At 62.6% G+C, this 7,922-nt stretch overlaps 1 long non-coding RNA gene across 1 annotated transcript; it reads right to left on the reverse strand.

The window, feature by feature from the left end:
• Positions 1 to 4,552: 4,552 nt before the first annotated feature.
• On the reverse strand, positions 4,553 to 7,287 carry LOC139043963 (uncharacterized). The gene is made up of 3 exons (XR_011501030.1): positions 6,885 to 7,287; positions 5,325 to 5,595; positions 4,553 to 5,040 (listed from the first exon to the last, which is right to left on the reverse strand). It is a non-coding gene; the product is annotated as an uncharacterized lncRNA (long non-coding RNA).
• Between the last annotated feature and the right edge of the window lie 635 nt (positions 7,288 to 7,922).

Consider the following 7,922-nt stretch of genomic DNA (forward strand, 5'->3'; position numbering starts at 1 on the left):
CCTGCCGGGTCGACCAGCTGTCCGGCCCGGACTTGGTCCCCGGACCGGGGCGCGCGGGTCGACCAGATGTCCGCGGCGCTCGGGGCCGGGTCCCGGGGCTCTGGGTGCTCTGGGTGCGCTCCCGGCCCTCTGTCGGCTCCGAAGGCCCCGCGGACTCGTAGCCACGGGGTCCGGCGGCGCGCGGGTCGACCAGATGTCCGCGCCGAGCGCCGCGGGACCGCAGGGCGCTCGGCCTTCTCGGAGGCTCGAGGGCTCCGGCGACCCGGCGGACGAGCAGCGGCGAGGCCGCCGTGGCCGCCGCCCTGCCGGGTCGACCGGCGACCCGACCCCCGTGTCTCGGGGGGGGGGGGGGGGGGGCGGGTCGACCAGATGTCCGCACCGAGCGCCGCGGGGCCGTGGGGCCGCGGGGCGCTCGGCCTTCTCGGAGCCCCGAGGGCTCCCTGGAGGCTGCGGACGAGCAGCCGCGAGGCCCCCGGGGCAGCCGCCCTGCCGGGTCGACCGGCGGCCCGGCCCGGACTCGGGCCCCGGGTCCCGTGGCGCGCGGGTCGACCAGATGTCCGCGCCGAGCGCCACATGGCTGCGGGTCGCTCCGGCTTCTCGCAGTCCCGAGGGTTCCGCGGGCACGTAGCTGCGAGACCCGGGCGGCTGCCCTCCGCCCGGCTCACGGGGCGCTCGTGTCCATCAGCTGGTCGTGCGGAAATCCCGTGGTTGGCCTCCCTCCCTCCCTCCCTCCCTCCCTCCCTCCCTCCCTCGTCCAGCCGCCACGTTTTCGGGGTTCGTGCGACTGGGATGAAATAGACCTTCCCAACGTCAATCGGAGATCATCCATCATACCTCTCGAGTCCCCAAAAGCCAAGAAACACGCCAACCAAAACGCTTTTATTATGCCAACGGTTCCCGTTTTCATTCCTATCGTTTAGGGAGGTTTGGTGGCAGCAGCGGCCGAAAGCAAAAGGAAACCCGAGGAAAGCGGCTCCATCCACCAGGGCTGTGTCTCATCGGTGCCGACGCAGGAGGGACGGGCTTCGTTCGTTCGTTCGCTGCGGCCCAAATTCCCGGGCCGCCCGAGGACCGCTCGCACCGGCCCGAGGGAGGGAGCCCCGGCAGGCAGGATGCCTCCGGGGAAATGGCCAAGTCGACCGCGCGACCCACAACCCGCCCGACTGGGGGCGAGAAGGAGCATGGAGGAGGACTCCGTCCCCTAGTCGGCAGACGGCCCCGGGACAGGGACGTTCGCCAAAACCTCCCCAAGGCCGCTTTCCGTGACCGAGTCGGCCTCCCCGCCTGTACTCGTCCCGGCCCGAGAAACGAGACGCGGGGTGGATCGGGACCAGGCCACGCACCAGGCCGGCCGGCGCGGCATCCTCCCTCCCCCGACCTGACCTGACCTGGACGAACGCCTCCCCATCGCCCGCCCCCGCGAGGCTGATCCGTCCGGCCGGTGAGGAGGCCGCTTGTCGGGCGCCACCTGCTGCCCGGCATCCTCTTATATAGTGTTCGAGGAGGTCGACCAGGTGGCCCGGCCTGGATTGGGGGGGGGGGGGCGCGGGGTGCGGTGTCCCGGGCGGCGGGGGACGGGGGGGGGGTAGGAGTGGAGAGGGAAAGGTGGGCGTGGAGAATGCCGGGGTCGGGGGTCGGCGCGGGGCGGGGCGGGAGTTGGGGATAGGGGAGGGGCGGGAGGCCGTCTGGACATGGAGGGTCGGAAGAGCGGTGGTGACAATGATTTTCATTATCATTTAGAAAGAAGAACGTGGACTTCTTTAGAGGAGTCCTTTGAATAGCTTCTCCATTTAGTTAACATACATCCAAATGGAGGTCGGGAAACTTGGGTCCTGTTAACATATGGATGGAAGTGGAAAGAACTATCGCGATGACCGTCCTTGTGTTTCTTTTATTTTTTCTTTCTTCCTGCTCCCCAAAGCCGCCCCCCCCACCCCCGCCCCGCCCCGCCCCGCCCCGCCCCGTCCCGTCCCGTCCCGTCCATAGTTGTAGGTTCCAGTGGTAGGTCTTTCGCGTTTCTGCTATGTGGGACGCCGCCTCGGCGTGGCTTGAAGGGCGATGCTGGGTCTGGGGCTGCGCCCAGGATCCGAACCGGTGAAAACCTGGGCCGTCGAAGCCGGGGGCCGGGGTGGGGGGCGCTACTTGACCGTTCGTCCACGGGCTCGGCCCCCGGCCCCTTGTTTTCTAGGGAGAGAGACAGAGAGACCCGATCCATTTTCCCTTGGCCTCTAAAGCGTGCGTGTGGTCGAAAGGCGACAGAGAGAGGGGTTCTGGTCCAGAAAGCCCCGACTGCGCCGCCGCGGGGATCGGTCGGTTCCGCCCGAACCGTCCGAGTCGGAAAGGAACGGACAGCTTTCCTCCTTTGGGCCCCTGACTTGGGACCGACAGGGGAAGAGGAACAGGCCTCTCTCCCTCACACCCTGGCCCCTTCCTCCAGGACGCCCTCCTTCTAGTCAGCCCGCCTCTGGCTTTTCCACACGCCGACGACCGCTCGTCGGCATGGACCCACCTTCCTTGGGGGACACCACCACACGACTCTCCCACTCGTCTGCCTGCCTTTCGTTGGCGTCGCTGCCAAAGGCGAGGGGTAGGGGTGGCGGTGGCAGGGACGGCAGGGGCCCAGCGGCTCTCTGGCGGGTGAGGAAGTCTTGCTGGTTCTCCTAGGTCGGTGATCTTTCTCGATCTCCACACACATTCTTCGTTTGGGGAGCCAAGAGACGCCCTCTGAGGAATCCCTATGGCCAGGGTCGATCACTTACTCGCTCACTGCCTCGGCCTCGGCCTCGGCCTCTGTCCATCTTGTCTCTCTCCCTCCCTCCCTCCCTCCCTCCCTCCCTCCCTCCCTCCCTCCCTCCCTCGTCGGTCTCTGTGTGTGGACGTCTAGGTGGAGGCGAGGCAGGGAGGCCACCCACCCACCCACCCACCCACCTACCTCGTGGTTTACCACACGCTCTACACGGAGGTAGAATTCCCATCCCACCGAATCCATCCTTTCCACGGGGCACAAGCCAGTGGCCTTCGGGAGTCTCTCTCCCCAAGGTGGCGCATCCGTCATGGCTATCTATTTCCAGAAGGTTTCCGTTTCCATCCCCTCCCCCCGAAAGAAAAAACGGCCCCACTCCCGGATCTGCCCCACCACGATCACCACCACCGCTGCCGCCGCCGCCGCCGCCGCCATCTGCTGTCGCCCTCTAGGGTTGGACCGTTCTAGCTCTCTCCTCTGTGTGGAATCGCAACGTAGGTCGCCTTGGATGTCTGGCACCTCTCACTTAGCAGAAGGTTTTGGAGGCTCAGGCTGGGCCACGCTTTGGCCCGGGTCAGTGTTCCGTTCCTCCGGATGGCTTCCTCGTTTTCCACGAGAAGGAGCCGTGAAGACGGAAAGGAAGGGCGGATGGATGGCTTTTCCCGTGCTACCGAGTCCCTCTCCCCTTTTCCCCAAAGCGTGAGGGGCGGTCGAGAGGATCGTCTCTGATGACAAAAGTCAGAGGCACCCCGGGTCAGACACCGTGCGAGGCGTTGGTGTGTTCTCGAGAGGAGAACACGTCCCCGTCAGCGTTTCCTGTCGTTCTCGTTCCGAAAGGATTCACGCGCCACCCCGTCTCCCTCAAGGTCTTAGGGCTGTCGTGCTCCGCAGCCGTCACGTGTCGTGGATCCTGGGCACCACCACGCCACCCCGCCCCCCCCCCCCCCGCCATAGCTGTCGATCGCTATGTGGCACGCCTACGTTTGCCCAAAAGAGCAGTCCGATGGACAGCGTGGTGCTTTTCCCAGCAGGCAGGCAGGTGAGAGTCACCCCTCTAGAAGGTTTCCAAGCCCCGTTCCATTCTCAGAGGCAGCTCCTTTGGCCATCAAGGAGGCAGGCGATGGGGGTGGGGGTGGGGATGGGGATGGGGCAGGGGCCTCTGTCCCTCTGTCGCGGTAGAAATGATTGGGAAAGGAGGGACAATGGGCGTAGGTCGACCATCCTGGGCGGTGGTGCTTTGGGAGCTTTTTCTAGAAGAAGGAGCGAACGGCGTTCCCTGGGAAGGGAGGAAACCAGAGGAGGTCCCCCTCAGACCGACCTGGCACGAGAAGGACACACACTCTCTCTCTCTCTCTCTCTCTCTCTCTCTCTCCCTTTTCTTCCTGACTTGAAATCAGGAGACAAAACTCCCCTGCCAAAGGGGCCCTCCCAAAACGGGGAGTGAGGAAGACCTCCTTCTCTTCACGGCTGAAGTTCTCCCTGCCTTTCCTGGACGGGAAGGATAGCACCTACGCCCGCTGCCGTCGGTGACTTTTAGTCCCCCTGGAGAGGAAGAAATTCTTTCCCGTGGCCGAACCCTGGCGGTTCGTTCGTGCTGCAGAGGACGTGACCCTCTCTGACACACCCAGGAACCTCCTCGCTCCGGGTCGAGGAGAGGGAGTTCTGTTCTGTGGTTTAGAATGGTGCTTAAAAAGGGATGTCGCTTACAAAGGGTCCTCGTCCCCCTTCCTAAACCTAAACGGACGGCTCGGCTCGGAGGCGTGAGATACGTTTCGCATCCTCCTCGTCGTCTTCACTCAAAGTTTTATTGGAGTTTGGAAGATTTTATTTTTTGTCTTTCCTTTTTCTCCCCAAAGCCCCCCGGTACGTAGTTGTGTGTTCTTCGCGGTGGGTCCTTCTAGCGGTGGTATGTGGGACGCCGCCTCAGCGTGGTTTGATGAGCAGTGCCGTGTCCGCGCCCGGGATCCGAACGAACCGATGAAACACTGGGCTGCCTGCAGCGGAGCGCGCGAACTTAACCACTCGGCCACGGGGCCAGCCCCTTACTGGATTTTCAAAACAACTCCGGGGGCCGGCCCGGTGGCGCGGCGGTGAAGTTCGCACGTTCTGCTCCGCCGGCCCCGGGTTCGCCGGTCCGGATCCCGGGCGCAGGACCCGGCACCGCTTGGCGAGCCACGCTGTGGCAGGCGTCCCACCTGGAAAGTAGAGGGGGATGGGCACGGATGTCAGCTCAGGGCCAGTCTTCCTCGGCCGACAGAGGAGGATTGGTGGCAGATGTTCGCTCAGGGCTCATCTTCCTCAAAAATAAAATAATAAATCGATTCGATAAAATGTCAAATAACACAACCGCGGGATCACGCTTAGAGTCACCCTTGGCCCGATGATGCCACTCCCCACCCCCCCCACCCCCCTGCCCCCCACCATTTGGAGGTGCCGTCAGTGGGATTCGTTCCTGTTTGTCCATCTTTCTTCCTCTTTTTTTTTTTTTTTTTTAAAGACTGGCACCCGAGCTCATTGCCAATCTTTTCTTTTCTTTTTATTCCTCCTCCTTCTTCTTCTTCTCCCCAGAGCACCCCAGTACCTAGTTCTATATTCTCTTTGAGGGTCCCTCTGGTTCTGCCGTGTGGGACGCCACCTCAGCGTGGTTTGATGAGCGGTGCCGTGTCCGAGCCCAGGATCCGAACCTTCCAAGCCCCGGGCCGCTGAAGCGGAGCGTGCAAACTCAACCGCTCGGCCACGGGGTCAGCCCCTCCCTTCCTTCCTTCCTTCCTTCCTTCCTTCCTTCCTTCCTTCCTTCCTTCCTTCCTTCCTAAGGAGGAGGAGGCAGGCACTGTGTGAAGTCGCCAGTGAGTCTGTGGAAAGAGACGGAGGATTTCCCATGGGAAGCCGGGGCGGGGGACACGGACCGATGTCGTGCGAACTTGAAGGTGAAAGATCAAAAAACCCACACACGCCTAGAGCGGCGGGTTGCCCGTTAGGAGTTTGCTTGCCGGGCCCATAACGCAGGGCTCATCGATGAGCCAAACCGTCCGTGATCCTCAAGCAGTCTAGTAGGGTTAGAGAAAGGAGGGGGGCACTCTTTCTGCCCCAGATGAGGCGAGTTTCTCAGACAGCCACCCTGCCCCAACATCTCCCCTCCCTGCCTCCCGGCCCTTGGTGGACTGCGGCCTAAGGGTGGGGGAATTGAAGAAAGCCGTTCAATGGAAAAAAGCCCGAGGCCATGGGAGAGAGCTTCCTGCACTTGAATGAAGCCCTGACGCCAGGCCCATCGGAATGAATGGGCCTGACCTCCCCTCCCCCCTCCCCCCTCCCCCCTCCCAGGCTGGCGACTCGGCAGTGGAAGGCTAGGGGTTTCTTCCGAAATGGTGAACCGGCCCCCTTGTCCACAGGAAAACCACACACGGGTACAGCCTAGGCCGGATCTCAGGCCAAGTCGTCAGGGTGGCAAGATGATGGCGGATGAGAGGAAACTTGTTCTGGGACCGCACCGCCCCCCCCCCATCGCCTCTCTGGCTGAGAAGAGGGCTGGGGAGCGGTGAGGGTCAGGGGGAGAGTGGGGGCGGGGCCGGGACAGGGACCACCGGGCAGTAGGACGGGAGTAGCCCTGAGGCCTGCCTGCCTGCTTCCTTCCCTGCCGGCGCAGGGCTGAGAGAGGCACGGGGCACGCTGGCTCCTGCCCCTTCACTCATTCGGGAAGCCTCCTGTTGTTGCTCCTGAGGTGCCGGCTGCGGTGACAGACAGAGCAAAACTCCTCTCTCTGTCTATTTCTTCAAAGGCCCGAGTCTGAGCTACGACAGATTCCCCTGTGGCTCAACCCGCAACCTCCCATCCTGCCAGACCAGACCCCTTGTCTAAAAACCTCCACTGGAGGAGCTCTTCCACCTGACTCGGAAAGGAAACACCAGCCCCGCCTCAGCCTCACACCCACCACCACCACCACCACCCGCCCCCCCCCCCCGCCCCACTCTCCTCCGGACCCAGATACCTAACAGAGGGAACAAAAATCCAAAAATCCTGCTGCTCTCCTTCTACCACCTCCACTTCAGAAGAGTCAGTCTCCCCCGAACACCTCAGACTCTGTGACTTCCCGCGGCCTCCCTTTCCCCGTCCCCATTCTCTCCCCGGACGGGCCCCATCTTACACTTGAACGACAGCTCCACCGCTCGGGGCAGCTGGACACGATGTCCCAAAGTGGCCCGGACGGTAGCCTGGTCGATTCCAAAGGACCCACGCACGCAGTCGGCCATAAACGTGGTGTGGAGATCGTGGACGTTTGCGGGCCTCTGATGAAATCGCTGCTCCGGGGACCCCGGCGTCTAGGACCCGTCTTCTCCGTGTTCTTCACACCGTTGCTCCTGGGCCGGTTATTCTCTTCCCTCTCACTGACCTTAACGTTTTGTCTCTGCCATTGAATTTTGACTGTGCGAATGTGACTTGCCGCTGTAGGGCTGCGTGGATCTCTCAGGCATCCTGCTGTGCCGTGCGGGGGGGGGGGGGGGGGAATCCTTGGTGGGTGGGTCGATAGACGTCCCTTTGGTTGTGCCCTGGAGGGGAGAGACAGAGGGGACGACTCAATCCACCACGAACGCTGATGTCGCTCCGATAAACCTGTAGCGGTGATTCTAGTTTATGGCCCGTGTCCTGAAAATAACTTCCCGAAGGGCCAGCCCGGCGGCACAGCGGTTAAGTTCGCACGTTCCGTTTTGTCAGCCAGGGGTTCGCAGGTTCGGATCCAGGGTGCGGACGTGGCGCCGCTTGGCGAGCCACGCTGTGGTCAGCGTCCCGCCTATCAAGGGGAGGGGGATGGGCACGGATGTTAGCTCGGGACCACTCTCCCGGGGCAAAAAGAGGAGAATTGGCAGCAGGTGTCAGCTCGGGGCTCGTCTTCCTCGAAAAATAAATTAATTAAATTAATAAAAACAACTTCCCAAACCTCTCTGATAACTTGAAGCTTTGAAGTTTTGCGAGGTGAAATCAGGTGATAAAAAAGTCCACGGACGGGGGCGGCCCCGTGGCCGAGTGGTTAAGTTCACAAGCTCCCCTTCGGCGGCCCAGGGTTTTGCCGGTTCAGATCCCGGGCACGGCACGGACACGGCACCGCTCGTCGGGCCGTGTGGAGGCGGCGTCCCACATGCCACAACTGGAAGGGCCCTCAACTAAGATAGACAACTATGTCATG

The sequence above is a fragment of the Equus asinus genome, unplaced genomic scaffold, assembly GCF_041296235.1.
Source record: "Equus asinus isolate D_3611 breed Donkey unplaced genomic scaffold, EquAss-T2T_v2 contig_45, whole genome shotgun sequence".
NCBI classification, from domain to species: domain Eukaryota; kingdom Metazoa; phylum Chordata; class Mammalia; order Perissodactyla; family Equidae; genus Equus; species Equus asinus.